The sequence below is a fragment of the Myotis yumanensis genome, unplaced genomic scaffold, assembly GCF_028538775.1.
Source record: "Myotis yumanensis isolate MYYU_CA2020_CCGP unplaced genomic scaffold, mMyoYum1.0.hap1 SCAF_1, whole genome shotgun sequence".
NCBI lineage: Eukaryota > Metazoa > Chordata > Mammalia > Chiroptera > Vespertilionidae > Myotis > Myotis yumanensis.
This window is the reverse complement of record NW_027223752.1, coordinates 189,035,623-189,056,935: the sequence shown is the minus strand read 5'-3', so window position 1 is coordinate 189,056,935 and position 21,313 is coordinate 189,035,623. Positions and strand designations below refer to the sequence as shown.

The 21,313-nt window shown below is 41.5% G+C and overlaps 1 non-coding gene across 1 annotated transcript; it reads right to left on the bottom strand.

The window, feature by feature from the left end:
• Positions 1–2,597: 2,597 nt before the first annotated feature.
• LOC139000358 (U6 spliceosomal RNA) lies at positions 2,598–2,701 on the bottom strand. Its single transcript, XR_011469564.1, has one exon. It is a non-coding gene; the product is annotated as a U6 spliceosomal RNA (small nuclear RNA).
• Positions 2,702–21,313: the final 18,612 nt, after the last annotated feature.

The following is a 21,313-nucleotide window of genomic DNA, read 5'->3' as shown; positions in this document are numbered from 1 at the left end:
CGTCACAGATCAAAGATTATCTATTTTATTTTGCATTTAGTTGTCTGTCCTTATTCACAAAGTATTTTTGTTTGATTTTATTCACTTATTATATTACATTACTATATATTATGTATATGAGTGTATGTGTATATATATATTATAGCATTTAAAAATACTATATTACTTATGATATATAATATGTAATTTAAAGAATAATACTGTATTATAGGTTTAACATTTTTTCAGTTATGTCTTAGAGATAGTACCATCTGCCTACCTGCAAATTTCAACCATGGAATAAATGACAAACTCATAAAAACAATATAATGAAAACATTAAACTAGATTATGCAATTAATAAGCCAGGTAGTTTTATGTATATGATATGTATGGGGTATGTATGTAAGGAATATATATATATTATTTTTAAGTCCTACTGTATAGTATTCAGATTATGACAACTGTAATTATACTATTATAACAATATAGTATTTTATATCATATTAAATTATTATCATTATTATTATTGCCATTGTACAGACAAGATAACCAAGGCACAGAAAGGTAAACTGATGCTTAGTATCAGTTTACACAGTTTGGTAAACTATAGATCAAGGATTCTGAACTTAGCAAACCTAGGCCCAGAATCTGCACTGTTCATTTATCAGAATCTGTGGATCGCTAGAGTCTAAAAATATGTCAGTGGATTGAAGGTTTATCTTAGCTTGTGATGCTAGAACAAAATGTCATAGACTGAGTGCCTAAAACAATAGGAATTTATTTCTCACAGTTATGGAAGCTGAAAAGCCTAAGTTCAAGGTGCTGGCCAATGTTGTTCCTGGTGAAGTCCCTCTCCTGGCTTGCAGATAGCTACCTTCTTGCTGCATCCTCACATGATGGGGAGAGAGAGAGAACTCTGGTCACACAAGCGGGGAGGGATGGAGGAGACAGGGAGGTGGGGAGGTGGGGAACCTGATCAGCCCTGATCACCAGCCAGGCCTAGGGACCCCACTCGTGCACAAATTTCATACACGGGGCCTCTAGTCTACACTAATAAAAGACAAACATGCAAATTGATCGTACCTTCGCTACACCTTAAGCCACACCCACCAGCCAATCAGAGTGACTATATGCAAATTAACCCAACCAAGACAGCAGCCAGCAGCCACTGAGCTGGAGCAAGCAGGAGGCTTGGTTGCCCCAATGATGGAGGAAGCCAAGCTTCCTGCCTGCAGTGGCTGGCTCTGAACTCCACTCAAAGCAACAAAGTTTCAATTATAGAAGATAAATAAACCCCAGATACCTGCTTTCAGCCGGCCGTGGCCACAGAGCTGGAGTGAGCAGGAGGCTTGGGTTGCCCCTGGCCATGGAGGAAGCCAAGCTTCCCTCCTGCCCACCCTGGCCAGCTCTGAGATCCTCTCAAGGCTACAAAGTTTCAATTATAGAAGGTAAATAAATACCAGAATAAAAAAAAAGAAAAAAAGGAGAGGCTGGGAGCTTCCATTGCTGGGGGGGCTTGGCCAGCCTGAAAACGGCCCTCAGCCCCTTACCCAGACTGGCCAGGCACCCCAGTGGGCTACCTAACCCCTCAGACACAAGGAGGATCCAGTGAAATCAGTGAATTTATATATTTATATATAAATTTATATATTTTAAGTTTCATAAATTACCCCTTTGTTTCTATAATATGTCAATAGACTACAGACACTGTGTTTACCCCTGAAGGGGGTGTGGCCAGCCTGAAAACAGCCATCAGCCCCTCACCCAGGCTGGCCAAACCTCCATGGGGTATGGATCCCCACTGGGGGGGCTTGACCAGCCTGCAAACACCCATCGGCCCCTCACCCAGGCTGACCAGGCACCCCAGCGGGACCCTCACCCTGATCCAGGACATCCTTCAGGGAAAACCAGCTGGCCCCCACCGGTGCACCAGGCCGCTATCCTATATAATAAAAGGGTAATAAGCAAACTGACCCTAACAGCGAATGACTGGGAATGACTGGTCACTATGACACACACTGACCACCAGGGGGCAGACCCCTAATGCAGGAGCTGCCCCCCTGGTGGTCAGTGAGCTCCCACAAAGGGAGCTCTGCTCAGCCACAAGCCAGGCTGACGGCTGCCAGTACAGCAGTGGTGGTGGGAGCCTCTCCCGCCTCCTCAGCATTGCTAAGGATGTCCAACTGCAGCTTAGGTCTGATCCCCGCTAGCAAGTAGACATCCCCCGAGGGCTCCCAGGCTGCCAGAGGGATGTCTGTTTGCCAGCTTAGGCCTAATCCCCTGGGGAGCAGGCCTAAGCCAGCAAGTGGTCATCCCCTGAAAGGTCCCAGACTGCGAGAGGGCACAGGCTGGGCTGAGAGATGCCCCTCTCCCCCACCCAGTGCACAAATTTTTGTGCACTGGGCCTCTAGTTTACAATATAAAAAATATTATTCACTTAAATTTTTTTAATGTTTTTTTTATACAAGGTTGATTTATACAGCACATTTGTGATAATTTAGCCAGTGATTATGACCTCGATGACAAAGCTCTCAATAATTCAAGTAGTATAAAAGGCAAATGTAGATCTTTTAGCATGTGGAACATTGTTACAATGCTTTCTTCTCAAAACTACTATTATTATTTTACTGCTTCACAAATTTGGGTGTCATACTTGCAAAGGCGTCATGCTAATCTCTGTATCATTTCAATTTTAGTATACGTGCTGCTGAAGCAAGCACACAGAATATTATTTTAAAAGTAAAATGAACAGTATTTCTGTCAGATTAAATGACAAACTTAAAGTGGAAGCTTGATAGGTGAGAGTCAGAAGTAACTGGCAGCAGTGTGAATGATGTACCACGAACAGGAGATCGGGTGGTTAATGTCTTAATTACCTGAACTCAGTCAGCCGCAGAGAAAATGGACATGATGACCTGAATTTCAGAGATGTTTCAGAAGTGGGGATGGAGGAGAGGAAATGTTAAAGGAAAAGTCAAAATGTAAGCACAATTTAATAGCTTGGGTGAATGCATACTTAGCTTTACAATAAGAGACAAGATACGGATTGCATGGTATTGAGAGGTGACTAGAAGACGAGGAAAAGCTTTTGCAAGTTCCATATAACCATATAACAGCATGACATTTAAGACATTTAAACGTCTAAACCTATCTTCCCATTCTCATCTCTCTTCACTCTCTAATAAACCTGTTCCTTATCCCCAGGGCATCCTCCTAAGGACCTAGTAAGTCAGTGGTATAAACCCGTTATGCAGTTTCCCACCTAGTGTTGTTATTTATACCATCTTTTTTCCTTTGGGAAATGGCCCTTCTCTCACATATCTGCTAGTTTAAATCACACCGGCACTACAAGGCTCTACTGAAGTGTTGTGTGTACTTCATCCCCCAGGCAAGATCTATTGCTTCTTTTTCTAAGTCTCCATAAACCCAAGTTCAGAACTTGATTACAGCCCTCATCACATCAAGTTATTTTAAATTGCATGTTTCAGTCTATTCCACTAGAATGTAAGTGCTGAAAGGCTTAACTTGCTTTGTTGTATAAATGAAAGTTTTCTTATGTAAATTGCTATGTATTACTGAACATTACCTAATTAAGATGTGTTTATTTACTCTTGTCATTCACTGGTCAAGCTGCTGAGGTTGCAACCATAAGTTCTGTTGTTATGGTCCCTGCCCTCCCAAAGGTAATACCTAGTAGATGACACAGAGAATCAAAAAGACTAATAAATCAAAGAGTGTCATAAGTTTAGAAAGCATGATGATGATAATGATGATGTTAGTGAATAGTCATTGAGTACTTAAGGTGCTAAGCATGGTTCCAAGCACTGTACATGTATTTTGTGATCGGATCCTCACAACAGCTCAGTGACAGAGAAAGTAGAGAGTACTTTCATAGAAATCAGAAGGAAAACAACCAAGACTGTAAATCAGCTAAAGCTTCCCTAACGAAGTCAAGACCTGAAGAGGAAGGCGGGGGAAGGTTGGGAAGAGGATAGAAGAGAAAGGATGTGTGTGTGTGTGTGTGTGTGTGTGTGTGTGTGTGTGTGTGTGTATTGAGGTTAGAAAAAGGAAAAGTGCATTTATCAGGAAACAAATGCCAAAGGCCGATCAATATATTATTATTTAGTAGATATTGGGAGTATACTTCCAAAGTCAGACTATATCTAAAGGAGCTTAATTCCTTTAGAAAGAGTCAAAAAACTAGACCAGACCTCTCATCTCATTTTACAGATAGGAGCACTGAATCCCAGCTCAAGGAAATGAGTTCCCAATGCCACACAGAGTCACTGGCAAGAGGCCATTCCCAGCCAGACTCTTTCCAGAACACCATGCTGCTGCCTCACGGATTGTTAAACGGGTCCTACTTCGGCCAGCCAGCAGTAAATGCACACAGAAAAATAACATGTTATGACGCCCAACCACCACATTCCAGTTCACATTATTCTCTTGATTATTATTTAATAAGAAAAAGATAAATTATGGGACATAATAGTATATATCTGTACTTAATCTCCAAACAGATGTGATCTAGACATGATTCCTCTCAATCTTCTCCTCAACACATCAGTTTCACTCTAAAAATGTGTCATGCCTTTTTATCCTGTAGGCTGTAATAATTCTATCTTAATCATATCCCTGGTGGACAGTCTTAGTTTAGTCTTATTTTGAGTTGTAGGAACATGGCCTTTGGAGGCAGGTAGGCAGAGGTCTCAGTTATGGGTCTGCCACTTACCAGCTATGTGACTTTGGGCCACATAGGTGCAACCTTCATGTAAAATACAATGTACAGTGCTTGGACATGGTACCTTTTGAAAACATTTAACTTATGAGATATACACTTTAATAAAAAATCATAAAATCACCACTAAAAAAAAAGCAGCTTTAAGTCTTCCACTTTACTGAGAGAGTCTGTAGACTGGTCATGTTCTTACTTGCTAAAATGAAATACCCATTTAATTCTCCCCACTACACTGTGGATTTGTAACAGCAAGGACTATGCATTTCCTCTACCTTTGGCATTTAGCAATGTGATGAGCAATAGTAAACACTTATAAATATTGGTTGAATTATCTAATTATTTGATGTCTGAGCCAAGGCTAAAAACTCAGGCTTCCTGGTATCTAGTTCTGTACTTTTTCTTTTCTTTTTTAAAAATATATTCTATTGATTTTTTACAGAGAGGAAGGGAGAGGGATAGAGAGTTAGAAACATCAATGAGAGAGAAACATTGATCAGCTGCCTCGTGCACACTCCCTACTGGGTATGTGCCTGCAACCAAGGTATATGCCCTTGACTGGAATCAAACCTGGGACCCTTGTGTCCGAAGGCTGACGCCCTATCCACTGAGCCAAACCGGTTAGGGCTGTCATTTTTCTTTTACAGCACCCAAAATTGAGGTAAAATAAAAATCCCTGGTTCTTCGTTTTGTAAAGAGTATTCTGGGGAAAATTTGGTCTTAGAAATTTCAAGTTATCTATGATGTTCCAATATGTTGCTTTTCTTTCTGCCTGGACCCCATTGATACAAATTCACATGAAAATGGACAGTTGGGAAGGGAGTGAGGACTTCAGTTGAGCAATTAGTAAGTGAGGCAGTGCTTAGTGTGAATGCCCTGCTGGGTGGTGGATATACGGCAGGGCTCAGGCACTGTGTTTATGCATTTTAAATTGCTTGCTTTACAACTCCAGGCCAGAGGAAATATCACCTCTGAGCCAAACTGGAACAGCGCATTCCAACACAGTGAAGTGGAATCGGGCAATCTCAAACAGGCGTCATACCCCTTGAACTTAGCTCCAGTTAATTATGTAGAAATAAATCCCACAATGAGATCCTTTGACATACTATACTTAACCAAAATCATAACCTTATAAAGAGACTATGAACACATGTTATTGCTAAACCCCCCTTAAGTTGCTTAAACAGTGGAGTTCCGGGCATTAATTTTAGTAGCAGTATTAACAGCTGATGGAAATAATGCTATGGCTTGCAGACATGAAATACCATAGAAATCTGACCAGTTTTGCTTGAAAGGATGACATCAGATTCTCCCCAAAACCAAGTGGAAGCTTTTGGGATTCATCTACTTAAAAAACAAAAACAAACAAACAAACAAACAAAAACCATTATTGTATGCCTAAAAACAGTGGTTCCCACTCCTCTTCTTGCTTTTCCTTCTTGGGTCAATGATAAAATATACACAGAACACATGATCCCAGTCTATCAATTATGGTGGAAGTATAACATTATCCTTTACCTTAACATGTATGAAGCAATTTTCTATAAGAATGAGAGTGATGTGATGGTTTTCATACAATAAACGGTGCTAACTGCTTGAAAATGTGCACAATTTAGGAGATGACAGGTTCAATTCTCAAATAGAGGCTGTATATTGTGATGTTTTGGCACTGGTTAAATATTCAATCATTCCCCTGCCTCGTCTGTGGGAAATATGCTAATAGATTATCACCACAGCCTTTGACTCCCAGGGCACTTGAAGCCCAGAATTCCACAGCCCTGATGCCAGTGGGGCTCATTGCATTTGATGGATGCAAATAAACTTGGCTTTAATATTTTGATTGATCTGGAAGGTATTAACAAGGGATTTTATCGCAAACAGAATCCTACAGAATCCATTCGGTTTACTCTGATTAACATCTACGCTTTGATAAATAAACGTCTCCTGACTTTTCAGACTCCATATTAACAGTCATCACCCAACAAATTAAAGTGAGTCTTTAAAAATGGCATGTTTCCAATATCTCATTGTTCAGCAAACAAAACAAAACCTAAGTAAAAATAACAGACCTCTTCTTTTGTAGGAAAATTGTAAAAGTCCTTAATACTAGGAAAGTTTATATTTTAAATGAAAGGATAGCCAAAGGTCTGGTTTGGCATAGGGAATAAAATTGCAAGTTGAGAAATGGGAACAGACTATTTTTTTCTCAGTTACAAAAGAAAGACAGACATCCATGGCCTGTGGTAATGTGTCCTTGTTATGAAGTTCATGACTCAGAGTAGAAAGTTCACTGAGGGACAAGAAATCATTTTTACTGGATATGCGTCTGGATATGTTTAAGTATATACACTGAGCAAATATTTAGAAATATTTATATTAAACTTGGAATGTCTGACACAACTGAAATTTGAACTTTATTTCATAGATGCCTAATAAGAGTAAGGGTTTTTCTCTCCTCTCCTAGTTAGTGCCCATGTTGTATTTTTATTTTTCTTTCTGGAAGGATAGGCCGCCAGAAGAAGAAGAGGTGAATCTTTGAGATAGTGCACAAAATTTCCCTAATTAGATATAAAGTGTGGCTTTTGTTGCTGTTTCTGCCAAATGGTGAGCTCTTTGGCCACATATAATCATGTTCATATTCTCATTTTATGACAATTTCATGGGACCATTGTATGCCAGGTCCTTGTCCCTCACAGCTATAGAAACCCTTTCTCAATCACACAGCTGAAGGAAACATGTAGAAGTTACTGTAATATTAGACATCTACTCTGGCAGCCCATCTCCTGCTTGGATGGCTTTGAGTTGGTCTTCATTTGGGAACAATGAGCTGAGCCAGGACACACACATAAACGTTAACCCTGGCACTGCAACCTTGTTGGCTCATAACGTGCTCAAATTTATGAGGTCTCTTCATAGAATTAAGACTCCAATAGTGATTTAAACCAAATTAATCACACTGGCCATATTGGTTCAGTTAATCTCTAGATGTCTTAATTTGGTCAGAAGTGCATTCACCAGCAATTAAAATAAATATAAGGGTATTTATTATTGTCTCACTGACAGGAAAAATTAGTAAGAATAACATAATTTAATTGTTCAATTATTTCATTTTTGTCAACCCTTTGATATTTAAAATGTCTCATAGTAAGAATGTCAGAGCCTATTTCACAATGTATATAATATAAAGCAGTTTGTATTCATAAAATTATTGACACTTAAAAATTATTAACCATCTTTTCATAATAATTTTAAAATTATTTTATCTGAAAATAAAGTTTATCCACAACACTATAGTTCTAAGATAAACAATTCTCTTTCGTATTCCTCATAATATCCAGCATAGAGATTTGCCAATATTTATATGAGGAAAGAAGACTATTAGGATGTGGAATTGAAACTAATGTAGCCCTGGCTGCTGTGGCTTAGTTGGTTGGCATATCTTTCTGTGAACTGAAATGTTGTGGGTTTGATTCCTGGTCAGGGCAAATACCTACGTTTCAGATTGGATCCTAGTTAGGGAACATACCAGAGGCAACCAATCAATGTTTCTTTCTCACATTGATGTTTCTCTCCCTCTCTCTCTCTCCCTCTCTCTCTCTCTCAAATCAATGAGCATATTCTTGCTTGAGGAAATCAATCAATCAATCAATAAAACTAATATAAACTTTAGGTCATATATCTGCCAATCAGTAGCCACAATAATGCTGTATTATAAACCACCCCAAAGCTCAGTGGCTTAAAACAAGAACATTCATCCTGCTCACCAGTAAGTTCTCTTTTGCAGTCATCTCAATATTGTAGGACCTTATTCACTGCAGCTAGGGAGGATCACTAGCTATTTCTTTCTCTTTGGGATTCTCATAGGTGACAGGTTTACCAAACTTTTTACCACTATGCAGAATTTATTCAGACTCGGCTCAAATTTTCTTTGCTCTCTGCTACCTTATTCCAAAGCTGATGCCACATAATACAGGTATTTATTATGGCAGCACCCCCCTTCTAGCACAAATTTTTGCATTAGTCAATATTGGCACAATAATACCACTCATCAAATCACCCCGCTAGGGTTTGGCTGACTAACCTCACTTTGCTCAGCTGGTCTTGGTCCCTAAATGTGGGTTGGGGGTGAGTCTGCTCCAGGCTCTACTGCGGGTTAGGCCCAGATCTGCTCCAGGAGTGATCATTCTGGGATCCAGGCTGCAACTGAGATAGTTCTCCAGGGAAGCTCTTCTCATGGTAACTGCAGGAGTGTACGATGCATGGCCAAACACTAACACATCTCAGTCCTCTGCTTGTGTCACAGCTGCTAACATTATTTTGGCCAAAGCAAGTTACATGGATGAGGGTTAGGGAAGTATACTTAGTCTACGGCAAGGCCTTGGCAAAGTATAGACATATGTTATTGCTAGAGGGAGCTAAAGAATTTTGATCAATTATTCAGTCTACCATAATTTGTTGAAATTTTATTAAAATAATCCAAGTTACTATTATTCTAACAAAAATTATAGAAAGTAATACTTAACTTATTTTTTCAATTCCACATGCAGTGTTCTTGTTACATTTTCTAAAGTTATGGCAATAGTAGGTAACATTAAGACACTTTAATAATTCTTTAGCCAAAACCGGTTTGGCTCAGTGGATAGAGCATCGGCCTGTGAACTGAAAGGTCCCAGGTTCGATTCTGGTCAAGGGCATGTACCTTGGTTGCGGGCACATTCCCAGTGGGAGATGTGCAGGAGGCAGCTGATCAATGTTTCTCTCTCATCGATGTTTCTAACTCTCTATCTCTCTCCCTTCCTCTCTGTAAAGGATCAATAAAATATTTTAAAAAATAAAAATAAAAATAATTCTTTAATTAGCCTGATCATATGGTGAAAATTACTAAAGCAAATAATCACTTGATCATTTTATAAATTTTAACAATTTTCTTAGGAAATAATAAAATAACCAAAGAAAATAATCAGTTATGACTTTCTAACTTATTTTGAAAGATTCTTTCCTATGAAACAATCCCATTAGGGAATTATTTTTGTTAATCTATTCTCTCAAAAACACTTGGCAAGCTTACGTTAGTGTAAGCTTCTTGTCTGAAATCGAATTCTTTATCCTGGTTCTGATTTGTATACATGTATATTTCTTCTGTAACAACATTAACGTACATATGGTGCTTCCTGAGTTCTGTGAGTTGTTCTAAATAATTATAAAAACTGAGGGGTGGTGGGAAACTCAAATTTGTAGTCAGTTGGTCAGAAGTGAGGGTAGCCCTGGGAAAAGCAGGGCTGGTGGTCAGCTTCAGTATTGCAAATGGTCAGAGAAGAGACTGCAACTTGATTATCTTAAATTTTATTTTCAGGTTAATGTAGCAAAGTGAAAATAAGATATAAGTTAATCAAGTTATGTTTTTGTTTTTAAGATATTCAGTTTTCTTCATATTTCATTTTAATTTAAAGTAAAGTACTCCTTCATGTTAAAATTCTCCATTTGGAAAGGTATCAAAGTTATGGGTAAGGTATGGGAGACTAGAAAGAACTCTAAAGTTTGTTGTTAGAGTTAGAATAAGTCTACAAAGCAAAAATATTTCTTGACTAGACTTACAGAGCAAAATTTAGGGAGGAAATGTTGGGATTAAGATCAATAAAGAACACCGTTTCTTGTGTTCAGAACTAGTTGAGAATAAAGGCATAAGGGGTCAATAAATGGAGATAAAATTACCAGCTTAGTTGCTAAGAATTGAATGGAGGGAGTGGCTTCAGATTTTGGCCAGAAAGGCTTTTCTAAGGCTCTGAATTCGTTTGTATAGGAACCGGAAGATAGACCACTGAAGGGAAAGTCAGGAGAGATGAACTTCCCAGGATTGTAATTTAATCCATCTAAAAAACAAAGAAGAAAGGGCAAACAGAAGAAATCTCCAGAGGTTAAAGTTGTTTCCTAGGCCTCTTCCACCCACTGTGAAACACTGATTGGTGATAATCACCTGCATGCAGGCTACTCCTGCCTCCTGTGACACCTCAGCTATCTGGTACAATTGGATACAAAACAATTTTTTACAATTTTTTATTTTATTATAAAGCTAGGAATGAGCTCATGAAGAAAAAGAATGTCAACATCGTTTTTTCTCTGATGCTTTATTTTACATCAGTTTTTCAGTGAAAGAAAAATATCTTTAGAATATATGAGTTTGTGCAAGGTCAGGACTAAAGTGAGATGAATGAGCACTTGCTTTTCAAGCTAAATGTAAGGGGCTGCCAAATAACCCAATAATCAACATAAATAGTATTTTATGCAATATTTAAAAAAATAATAATTAGTGCAAAGCACCCATGATGAATAAAATATCAAAATGTTCAGTTAAAAACAGTTTCAGTAATAGTAATTTTTTTTATTTTGCCTCAGGCTCTAATGTGGCTTAGCATGCCATTGATTTGTTGACTAAATTTAATATATTTTAAAAGAGTATTTTTCAAGCTCTTTTTTTAATGTAAGAAATTCAAATTCTAGAGTTAAGATCTGAGAAGTCCAAAAAAGTGTTTTTAAATACAGTGGGGCCTTGACTTACGAGTTTAATTCATTCTGAGACGGAGCTCGTTAACTCAAATTACTCTGTCAACTCAATGCAAGAGAGACAGCTGGTATCTCAAAAAACTCGTTAGTCGGGACACTCGTAAGTCAAGGCCCCACTGTACTCTGAAAGTTCCAAAATTTTTGCTTGCAAAATCTACGTGGTTAGTCGTTTTCATTAGCATCAGTTGAAAACCAATGGCAATACTCATGAACCCAATGCTAAGAAATATTTTATGCTCAAAAGTTTAGGGAAAACAAAGTAACTTTGCAAGGCCCAAATCTTCTCAAGGGCCTGTAGAATACCCTTATTATTCAATAAAAACGTGAATACCATGTGTTGCTAGGTGTTGAGGACACAGAGATGCATAGAAGGCATTTTTCTTAATCTTCAAAGATGCACTTTGAGCCCAATGCTATTGTATTACAAACAGTGCCCTGCAGGGTGAAATAGGAAAGTACCTTTCTTTTCTTATCAACTTCACTGCCAATGCATTTGGCAAATGGAAAGGACCACCCTGAGAGTCTCTCTTACTTTATGAGATAGGAAAAACTTAACCAACTGTCTTCTACAGGCCAAAGAAATTATCGGGGTCTTAAAGTCTAGGAAGTGCTTTGAGATCCTATACTTTTAAAAAAATATATATTTTTATTGATTTCAGAGAGGAAGGGAGAGGGAGAGAGAGATAGAAATAAAAGGAATTCTAGGGACAAAATAGGCAGGTTTAGGGAGTCTTAGGAATAAAGAGGGTCCATGGAAGAGGGATGCATAGGTGAGAGTGTGGGGCCTTCAGAAGGCATACAGTCACAGAGAATAGAAAAGTGCCACAGGATAAGGAGAGAGGAAGGCATACTAGTACATTCGCAGAGGATAAGGAAAAGTATGGGGAAGAAGGAAACATACTTTCACAGAAGACAGAGAAATGTCAACCGGTGCTGGAAAGAGGAAAACATGTTCACAGGAGATAGAGGAATGTTGCAAGATAAGGGGGAAAGAAAGAGGGGGTCACCACGTGGGTTTTGGACTTTGAAACTGATATTCTGCAAGAGAGTGACCAATTAGAAAGCACAGGGTCATAAAATGGGAAAGGGGTCCATTAGAGGAGAGCATGAAGAGATAAAGAACTGCAACATTTATAAACCTTAGAACAGTGGTTCTCAACCTGTGGGTCGCGACCCCTTTGGGGGTCGAATGACCCTTTCACAGGGGTCACCTAAGACCATCGGAAAACACATATATAATTACATATTGTTTTTGTGATTCATCACTATGCTTTAATTATGTTCAATTTGTAACAATGAAAATACATCCTGCATATCAGATATTTACATTACGATTCATAACAGTAGCAAAATTACAGTTATGAAGTAGCAACGAAAATAATTTTATGGTTGGGGGTCACCACAGCATGAGGAACTGTATTAAAGGGTCTCGGCATTAGGAAGGTTGAGAACCACTGCCTTAGAAAAAGGGGCTCAGTGGGTTACCCCCTTGGGAGTCCCTCCCTATGTGGGAGTCTGTATTTGCTTCCAATAAATTTCTACCTTTTTACTAACAAGTCCTTTTAATCTGTGAATTTTATTCTTCAAAACTTCATGAGGCAAGAACCCACAAGAGGGAGATCTGCTCCCCGAATTCCACTTTTCAGAAACATCAATGATGGGAGAGAATCGTTGATGGGCTGCCTTCTGCACAACCCCCACTGGGGATCAAGCCCACAACCCAGGCATGTGTCTTTGACCAGAATCAAATCCAGGACCCTTCAGTCTGCAGGCTGTCACTCTATCTGCTGAGCCGGACCAGCTAGGGCCTGAACTGCTTTGATTGTCAGCCTCTTGGAGATGAAGAATAGCCTGTCTTCCTCTTCACTGTACCCCAGAGCCCAGTTTAACATCGAGGGTGAGGGTGTTCAGAATAAACAAGGAATTTGAGTTGCCACCCTTGGTCAGAAGACCAGTCTTTAATACCAAGTCTGTCTCTTGGTAAATGTGATTTTTGTCAGAATACTTAATCTCTCTGGCCCTCAGTTTCCTCACGGAGAAAACAGTGATCTAGTATAAGAATTCATCAAGGCGCAGGAAGTAAATCCAACTTTAAACAGATAAAGTCATCATCGATAAGTTGTTATTTCACCTAGTACAGGGGTTGGCAAACCCCTGTAAAGGATCAGATAGAAAACATTTTAGGCTTTGCAAGCCATATGGCCTCTATCACAGCTACTCAGGTCTGCTGCTGCAGCCCCAAAGCTGCCACAGGCATATTATACGTAAATGAATGGGCATGGCTGTGCTCCAGTAAAACCTTCCAGGAACAGGTGACAGGCCAGATCTGGCCCTTAGGCCATCGTCATGCAGGTTCCTGACCTACTAAAACAGTATAGATTTAAGCACTTAGGCTATCTTCTCATGTTAAAAATCACTGGATCCTAAACTCCATGAGAACAGGAACTGTTCCTCTTTGTATCATCTGTGGATCTCCAAGAGCTCAATGGGAGTTTTCCATGTTTTCAGGAAATGTTAGCTTCTAAACTCAGAGTAGTGCTGGAAATATTAAGTGTCTAGAACTTGATAACTGAATGAAAAATGAGGTAGATATATTTCAATCTAAAATTATCATGGCTTTATACAATACCAGTGGCCTGGCCTGCGCCCTCTCACAATCTGGGACCCCTTGGGGATGTAGTACTGAAACCGCAGTCCAACATCCCCTGAGGGGTATAGTAGTATATGAAGCGGCAGGCGGCTGGGGAGTAGCCTGAGGCCGGGCCAGGTGCTGCAATGCTCCCATTCATCCAGCCCCATTGTGCCTGCCGCTGCCGCTCAGTAGCGCTGCTATGGAGGTAGGAGAGGCTCACACCACGACAGCTGCGCTCGCCAGCCGTGAGCCTGGCTTCTGGCGCTGAGTGGCGCTCCCACTGTGGGAGTGCACTGACCACCAGGGGGCAGCTCCTGCGTTGAGCATCTGCCCCCTGGTGGTCAGTGTGTGTCATAGTGACTGGTCGACCCATTGTTCGGTCACTTAGGCTTTTATATATATATTAGAGGCCCGGTGCACAAAATTTGTGCACTAGGTGGGGGGGGGGGGGGGCGTCCCTCAGCCCGGCCTGCGCCCATTTTCAGTCCAGGACCCCTTGGGGGATGTCCACCTGTTGACTTAGGCCCACTCCCCAGGGGATCAGGCTTAAGCTTGCAGTCAGACATCCTTCTGGTAGCCAGGGAGCCCTCGGGGGATGTCCGACTAAAGGCTTAGGCCCCCAAGGGATCAGGCCTAAACTGTTAGTTAGACATTCTTAGTGCTGCCATGGAGGTGGGAGAGGCTCCTGCCACCACCTCTGCACTGGCCAGCCATGAGCCAGCTTCTGGCTGAGTGGCACTACTCCTTGGTCTGACCTAAACCCTAGAGATTAGTACTTCATTTTACAACTTTTTCTCAGTTTATAGGCAGCAGCAAACTCAGACCACACAGTCGGGTGTGCAAGAAATGTTGCTTTCTTTATTGTTTAGTAACCAAACCTAACTTCAACTTCAGCCCCCATTCTGCCAAGTGAAAAAACAAAAACAAAATATTATTTAACTTAGGTTCCCCACCCCCTTCTCTGGAGTTGTACTTCCATGTCAGACAGTTTATATCTCAGGCAGAGGTGCCAAAGAACCGAGCAGGGTCAAGAACATGTGGACCTCAGTCTTCTGTCTGGACTGGCCTCCACCCAGTGCCCTTGACCCTCACCTGACCCTCACCTCAGAGCTCAAGTCCATGCCGACCCCTGGTATATTCTCTTCATCTGGGCCTTGAGGCCTCTTGAGTCCAATTCGCTCTCTTCATCCCTCCCTGCCACCTTCTCTCTCTCACACAAAGAGCTATTGGGCTTTCTGGGGTGAGGTCCTCTGACACCTTCTCAGCCCCATTGCATGGACATCATCTTGGTGCCTTGGTCACGGCCACAAAGCTGTGTGGCTGCTCTCAGACCCTCGGTCTCCTGCTGCCTTAGGGAGTGACTCAGTGGGAGGGGAGGGTCATAGTCCTTTTTACATGGCCGCCAACAAACACTCAGTGTTCCTTCCCTCTAGTTCTCCTTCTCCTCCTCACCCCAGTCCAGGCACGTCTATGTGCAGGGCAGGGGAGGGTGGGAGGCAGGGGTGTCTCTGACCCAGCACACAGGCTTCCAGATCCACTGCTCCCCCAGGAGGCCTTCCATGCTCTGGACCTCGACACCCAGAACCTGTCCCCTCTCAGCTGCAGGTCTTTGCCCACAGTGGTCAAGTCTGTTTAGAGCAGTGGTTCTCAACCTTGGCTACACATTAGAATCACCTGGGAATCTTTTTAAAATCCTGATTTCTGCGCCTCATCCTTTGTTACTAATGTTGTGGCTCTACCCCATAACAAAGAAACAGAATTTCCAGAGGATGAGGCCCAGAAATCAGGATTTTAAAAAGATCCCCAGGTGATTCTAATGTGCAGCCAAGGTTGAAAACCACTGGTTTAGAGGCTTGAAGTCAAGAAGTGCCTCTTTGTTCTCTGCTTTCTGGAGGCGGTCAGCGTGGAACATTCCTGCCTGGACTGGGGAGGGGTCTCTGGGTGTTAAGAATACCAGGAGGAGGAGCACAAACTCCTCCGAGAGCTCAGAGAGTGGAAGGGCAGCACCCCCTCACCTTTAACCCCAGGACGTTTCTTTAGAAGCAGAAGCCTCATCCTGTGCAGAGGCCTGTGCTGGCTGCCTCAGTTTTTCAGAGACAACGAATTTGATGAACATCTTTTCCCCACTGCAGTAGCTGCTTCATTTGTTTGTTCTCGCATTTTTCATTAGCTGCTAAATCGCCCCTGTGGCTGCAAACCTGTTGTGCCTGACTCAGCCAGTGGGGAGCTATGGGAGCTGTGCAGGGACAGGGGAAGGGGGAGGGGGGCCCGGCCTGGCTGTCTCAGAGGATGTGGCTTAGGTTAGGTCCTGTCCTTTGGCAACTTTAGGAGGGGAGGCTATGTCCTCCACTCCCCACTTTGACTCAGGGGCGGAAGTTCTCCTTGCTCTCTGGCCTCATAACTCAGTGGATCATAGTGGGATGCAGCAGGCAGGCGGCTTCTGCGACTGCAGACTGCACACAGGCACCAGCCGGAGGTTTCTGCGGCTGCACACACTGTGGGCAGGCAGCTTCTGCAGCCGCACACGGGCCAGGGCCTGAAACCCAGGACCGGATCGGGTCACTGACAAGCGGGCAGGCGGCTTCTGTGGCTGTACACAGACGTCAGCCTGTGGCCCGGACCTGATAGGGTCACGGGTGGCAGGCAGGTGGCTTCTGGGGTGTCTCGGGTTGCCGCTGGGCCTGCACCCCACCTCTGCCCTCCAATTGCCATGGGGATTGCTCCTCGCAGGCCAGCGGGAAGCCCCGGCCCCAGTGGGGTCTGGGGTTGCCGCCTGGCCTGCGCCCGGGCCCTCCGCCCTCCCATCACCACCGCTCAGCACAGGCCAGACAGCAACCCCAGCCCCTGGGGTCAGGTTTGCTGCCCAGCTTTCCAATGGCGATCACCAGCTGTGGGGTGGGGAAAGGCAGCCTTTGCCCACCCCCTGGCTCTTGCCTGCCGCCTGGGTTGCCGATCACCATTCTTTAGTCCTTCCCCTTTCACCTCCCATCATTGGGCGTATGCAAATTAGCCTCCATCTTTGTTGGCGGTTAACCGCCATCTTAATTGGCAGTTGATTTGCATAAGGATATGCTGATTAGCCAATGGGAAGGGTAGCGGTCGTATGCTAATTACCATGTTTCTCTTTTATTAGTGTAGACTAGAGGCTCGGTGCACAAAATTCATGCATAGGGGCGGGGGGGTTGGGGGGGCTGTTCCTCAGCCCGGCCTACACCCTCTTCAATCTGGGACCCCTGCGGGATCGGGCCTAAACCAGCAGTGGGACATCCCTCTCACAATCTGGGACTGCTGGCTCCTAACTGCTTGCCTGCTGGCCTGATCACCCCAACTGCCCTCCCCTGCCAGCCTGATCGCCCCCAACTGCCCTTTCCTGCCAGCCTGATCACCCCTAACCACCTCTGCCTTGGCCCTCCGCTACTGTGGCTTTGTCTGGAAGGAAGTCGGACCTCTGGAAGATGTCCAGTCAACACAGTTTAATTAGCATATTACCCTTTTAGTAGTATAGATAGATAAGATAGTTTACAATATATCTGTCTCATACCTTATGCTTGTTCTATCCACACCTGTTTTTAAACAATTTTTTTTAAAAAAGTATTAACCTTTCCCCTCAGTGAGAGAAAAAGAAGGAAATGCATATAACCTGGATTTTATATTATTTATGCCAAACCCCATAAAAAAATGTTAAGTCCCATGGGAGTGAACCTCACCTGTCATTATGATTTATTAGGAACAAAGGGATGAGGGACCACTTCTGTGCAGTGCCCTAATATAGCAGTATTGCAGGTACAATACTACTTGGACCTTATAAAGCCCGCACATGAGCAGAGTACTCACTATATCATTTTAACTGACCACTTCTCAGCCTTTTGGCTAAGATCAAGTGTAGTATAATTTTAATTTAAGCACAAAATACATAATGATATACATCATTAAGCATTTCTTCGTTTCCTGGACATCCCGGGTCTTTCATTCTTTACATTTTTTCTTCTTTTTCTAAAGCTATTAAACATATGCAGGAGGGATTGCATTTGAAAACTGGACTGAACCCAACAGCTAATGTTGTCACTGAATAGAGATAACATTCACTGACACTTCTGCCTTCAGTGGGTCTGCTGACTGTAGGGAAAGACACGAGGCTTTCTACACTGTTATTTATGAAAAGCCTAAAATAATAAATGTGTAGAAAACAATGAAACAGAGAGTTTAATGTAGTTTTGTACTTTTCTAAGAAATTTTAAAAATACATATAATCATACACAAATATATTTATTTTGGATTACAGAAAATACATACTTTCGAGTTTGTGATCTTAATAAAATAGTAAAATTTTAATGTGAAAAATAAGGTAAATGTTAACTGAGAAGAATTTCATATAGATTCTCCATTAGCCTAGCCCCCAAACATTATGATATAGATGACTTTTCAGATCTATTAATTTAATGTCAAAGTTCTGACTGGATCTGAGAAGACCAAAAGATGCATCTGAAAGTATTCACCTGAGCACTGAAAGAGCATGTCACGTGATCCAGGAATGAGACTGCATGCAAATAAGCCAAGGAAGTAAGCAAGAAAGAATGAATGAGCAGAGAAAGACATCGCGGTGCTGAAAGCGGCTGGATGTGGGCTAAGTGTTTTAGGAGGCCCGGCCTCAAGTTTGTCAAGCTGAAATGTTATAATGGAGAGGAGAGTCGCAATTCAAATTCTATCCTAACACATGGTTAATGGTAAACAGCAACAGTGGGCACTGGCACAGGAGCAGGGTGACTGGAGAGACTGTTAGGGATTACTACCAAAGGAGCATATCGACAAAAATACTCAAACTCAGATTAGAAATAGAATTCAAGCGCTGGCCAGGTAGCTCAGTTAGTCGGAGCATCATCCAAATGCGCCGGGGTTGCAGTTCAATCCCTGGCACATGTAAGAGTCAACCAATGACTGCATAGGATGGAGTAGCAAGTCAGTGTTTATCTCTCTCTCTTTCTCTATCTCTCTCTCCCTCACCCCCCTCTCTCTGAAAATCAATTTAGAAAATAAAAGAATTCAAGAATGGTTGCCTTTCCTTTTTCTGGTATTTTAAAAATCTGCATTGTACTAAAACAAAATATGTTATTATCTACAGGTGGCACCATCTATATCAAGACTGTTCATTTTCTGACATCTAGACTACACTGGAAACAAACCCATCACCATCCTGATGGTGAATTCAGACTATGGAAATCAAATGGCAGGACTTGAATTTCTGACTAAAGTTTCCAATCAAAATATGAATAATATAGTATTTAACACCCACAGTTAACCTCTATCTCAAAATCACCCCTAGCATTTATTGATCAGAGTTAGGAAGTTCTATTTAAACTTTTAAAAGGCTTGGGCAGTTCTTAAACAGCTAGTTCAAAGTTTGGGAGTCACCAGGCTTAAGGATGCTATGGAAACAGTTCATATGTCCTAATATTTCCTATCTGGAAAAAAAGGACATCATTTGTAATTTTTGCTTTGTGTTCAAGTGTTACATAATTAAAACACCCAGAGACTGCTAGAGTCATAAGGTTCAGTGCTGTCCCTTTGGTTCTGGGTCATTTCAAAACCATACCATGTGTGGGTCAGTGACCAAGTAGATGTGGGGGCAGGAGATTGTTACAATAGACTGGAAAACGACTCTGTTCACCTGAGACCAGAAAGGGGATTTTATTAGCAGAATAAAATAAAAGCCAAATATACATAAAATCTGCACAGTAGGAGGACTTAGAATAGGTTGTGTGGAGATTTGTAGTGTCTGAATGACAAGGGTGCATTTCTTTTTGTTTGTTTGTTTTGTTCATTCTTTATTGTTTAAAGTATTACATAAGTCTCCTTTTTCCCCCATTAACCTCTCCCCAGCCGTCCCCACCCCCAAGCACATGCCTCACTCCCCGCCAGTCTGTGTCCATTGGTTATGTTCATATGCATGCATACAAGTCCTTTGGCTGATCTCTTACCCCTCCCCCACCCCCTGCCTTCCCTCATAGGCTGGACAGTCTGTTCGATGCTTCAATGACTCTGGTTCTATTTTTGCACATCAGTATATGTTGTTCATTATATTCCACTTATGAGTGAGATCATGTGACATTTATGTTTATCTGACTGACTTATTTTGCTTAGCATAATGCTCTCCAGGTCCATCCATGCTGTTGCAAATGGTAAGAATTCATTCTTTTTTACAGCAACGTAGATGTACCACAGTTTTCTAATCCACTCATCTGCTAATGGGCACTTAGGCTATTTCCAAATCTTAGCTATTGTAAATTGTGCTGCTATGCACATAGAGGTGCATATGTCCTTTCTGATTGGTGTTTCTGTCTTCTTGGGATATATTCCTAGAAATGTGATTACTGAGTCAAATGGAAGTTCCATTTTTAGTTTTTTGAAGAAACGCTATATTGTTTTCCACAGTGGCTGCCCAGTCTGCATTCCCACCAGCAGTGCACTAGGGTTCCTTTTACTCTGCATTCTCTCCATCACTTGGCATTTGTTGATTTGTTGATGATAGCCATTCTGACAGGTGTGAGATGGTTGTGGTTTTGACTTGCATCTCTCAGATCATTAGTGACTTTGAGCATGTTTTCATATGTCTCTTGTCCTTCTATGTCCTCTTTTGAATGGTGTCTATTTGGGTCCTTTGCCCATTATTTGATTGGATTGTTTGTTTACCTTTTGTTAAGTTGTATGAGTTACCTATACATTTTGGAGAGTAATCCCTTATCGGAAATAACATTGGAAAATATGTTCTCCCATGCAGTGGGCTTTCTTATTGTTTTGTTGATGGTTTCTTTTGTTGTGCAGAAGCTTTTTATTTTGATGTAGTCCCATTTGTTTATTTTCTTCTTAGTTTCCATTTTTTTAGGAGCTGTATCAGTAAGGATATTGCTACAACAAATGTCTGCTATTTGCTGTCCATGGCTTCTTCTAAGATTTTTATGATTTCCTGTTGTTATTAACATTTAAGTCTTTGTCCACAAAATTAACACCCAGAAATCTATGGCTTTTTTATATACCAATAATGAACTCACATAAAGAGAAACAAACAAACAAACAAACAAAATCCCATTTAACATTGCACCAAAAAAATTAAGATACCTAGGAATAAATTTAATCAAGGAGGTAAAGGACCTGTACTCAGAAAATTACAGGATGCTGAAAAGATAGAGGAAGGCCTAAACAAATGGAAGAATATACCATGTTCATGGATTGGTAGAATCAACATCATTAAAATGACCATACTACCCAAAGCTATCTACAGATTCAATGCAATCCCCATTAAAATACCAATGGCATACTTCAAAGACCTAGAACAAACTCTCCAAAAATTCATCTGGAATAAAAAAAAGACCCCAAATAGCTGCAACAATCTTGATAAGGAAGAACAAA